Source organism: Adiantum capillus-veneris, chromosome 1 (assembly GCF_014529385.1).
Source record: "Adiantum capillus-veneris isolate H3 chromosome 1, ASM1452938v2, whole genome shotgun sequence".
Taxonomy (NCBI): domain Eukaryota; kingdom Viridiplantae; phylum Streptophyta; class Polypodiopsida; order Polypodiales; family Pteridaceae; genus Adiantum; species Adiantum capillus-veneris.
This window is the reverse complement of record NC_140931.1, coordinates 158,543,883-158,546,617: the sequence shown is the minus strand read 5'-3', so window position 1 is coordinate 158,546,617 and position 2,735 is coordinate 158,543,883.

Sequence of the window (2,735 nt, the reverse complement as noted above, 5' to 3'; positions counted from 1 at the left end):
CCTATATCAACATAATGTCAATCAAGGACGCAAATGACACGATAGGTGCACAGAGGCAATCTCTTTAGCTTGTCATGCTGAGATCATCCCACGCATACAACACTCTGGAAGGCTAACTAAACCACAATCGAGGGTTTCACTGCTCTCAACTACACCACCTGACCCACTTACACACAAACGGAAGGAAACCAACCAAACCATACCAGAATCGTACGAAACTTAAGGAACACCATCCCCTCACTAGGATATACCTGTCCCAAAGCCTTTACCCTCAAAAGCCTCACTCTAGACCCATCTGTGGAAAGTGAGTATGAAGACAGAGCAGAATTTTGAAAGTGCCCAAAACTAAAATCTACGAGTACCTATGCATCGCTTATGTCACCCGATCCTAATGACTACTTGCACGCAGATAAGAGACATCATTAAATATACTTACGGTCGTAAATAGCTTGTAGATGCATTGGTGTGTGCACTCTATTCTGCAACAAGGAATGCTTGGCGTTGGTGTGTAGCTCTTGTCGAGCCTAGCACGATGGTGTTGTCAAGTATCCAATGCGATGAGTGAGCAGGGAGTAGCCAGGATGAATCTCACGCTCCCTCTCACACAGAGTCGACGGCAACTTCAAACATGATTATGGTAAAAGTTCTCTTTACAAAATGACCTAGGTACCTTATATACTAAGGATACCATAGGTTAAACCTAAAATAGAGTTCAAGGGGTTAAATGGCTTTGTATTTATAATCTAGAAATGGCATTGCACCCCGACTTCTGCGACTAGACTAGCTACTTATTAAAAATGATGTTTTAACCATAATCCGTAGCATTTCATAACTCTCAAAATATAAGGCTTTGTTGAGTTATGTCGTGTTGTTGACCCAGCAATCAACAAAGTGCAACAGAAGGGATTAATAAATTTATTTTTCCTCATATTTTCACATACAAAAGGGTACCATAAAATGGGTTTGGGAAAAAAATTTACAGATTGAATAGAAAAAGGGTATATTTTATTTGTCAAAAGTTCACAGATAAGGACTTTTAGAAATAGTCCTTGAACGCACACAATATACACATTGTTAGCAACAAGCTAACCCACATAATGTTTTTCGGGAGATTCATTGTAAAAACACTTATTCTTTTGATAAATTGGAAATATTGTAACTCCTTTTTGACGAGTGGATATTGTAATCTATGAGCCGGAGCTATAAGCTTCCAGATTGTATTAGCTAATCCTTGGTTATAGCTCCCAGGTGGTTAGTTTTTGAATAAGAAACCTTGGCTAAGGTATAAAAGCCAACTTTGTAAAGTTTTTATTAAGTTTTTGAATAATAAATACATAGCTTGAGCTTACAACACTATCCTCTCTCCTTAACCTGCTTCTATCTCCCTTGTCGATTGCCACATTGCAGTGTGGTCTGCTGCGTTGCAAGCACAGGTAAGAGCTCTACGCATTGACATAAACATATCATGATAACTTATAGCATTTGACATCACAAACCCGCGGCCTAATTTCATCATAAGTAGAAATTGAAGCTAGGAAATCACAAAGTAAGTATAGGCGGGGTATTGGGACATCATTGCTAAGCATTTAGATGCATTCGGGGTAAAAAACGACTAGGTCAAAATCTCACTACTGTTAATAATCACATTTTTTTTCCATCATTGAAAGTGAGATTTGAGATTATAAGCATGTGTGCTTAGGTCTTATATACTTGTCCTAGAAGTTCCATAGCATTCGGATGTCATTTGATGCTGTACGAGATCATGGTTTTCTTGTCGATTAGCGACTAGCTTTTGATGACTTAGGTCATTGAGTGTAGCTTGAGTTAGATGCAAGTTGTCTATTGTTTTCCAAGATATTGACAACCTCTTGTAGCTTCCATGCACTAGTCGAGTCATCTTCGTCCCATGGATTGACAATTATGTTCGTGGTTCCCACTATGTCTGCAATAAGATGAGAGTAAGGTTAGGAAGCCCATCCACATTTGGCTCCGCTGTCGAGGACGAGTAGACCTAAACTAGGGAAAACAAGAGTGTTTAGTGTAGTTGTCCTTTAACTTCCTCTAGCATCACCTAGAGTTAAACTTTCTCTTTAAAACCACATAGCTTAAGAGTGTTATCTTTTGCTATGTAGAGGTAGCTTGGAAGTAAATTGTACTTGCTAAGTACCTTGTAGGATTTTAAGATTAGGTTGGGATTTTGAGAATGATTGATGGACAAGACAAGTCTTAAGATCAATGCTCAGGAAACCATAAAAAAAAAGAAAACGAGTGTTTGTGGACACCTTCCACAACCCAACTGTAGTAGAACCCAGGAGTAGGGTAAGTAGAATCCAAGGTGGGATCTCAAAACATTGCTCACTCCAAAAGCATCATCTGTGAGTTGTTTATGTGAAGTTACAAAATTTTAGGTCTACAGCTTGAAACATCATCAAAAGACTGTCAACCACTAAATCCAGCTAGAGATTATGCTCATAAAAGTTGTATGAACTAGAGGGTAAGCATAAGGATGCATTTGAGATAAGTTTTCAAGAGTTGGCAAAAACTCAGATTATTTACATTTTCTTGAGAAGTAAGACCAAATTAAGTTTTGACTTGACTCAGAGTCTTAAAACATGTAAGAAGAAGACTGAGTATTGAAAAAATTGTAATTTTTTTTCATTTTAGGCCAAAAGTAAATAATCGTGATTATTTACATTCGGCTCAAATTGATCAAGATTGATACCAAAGACTCTATA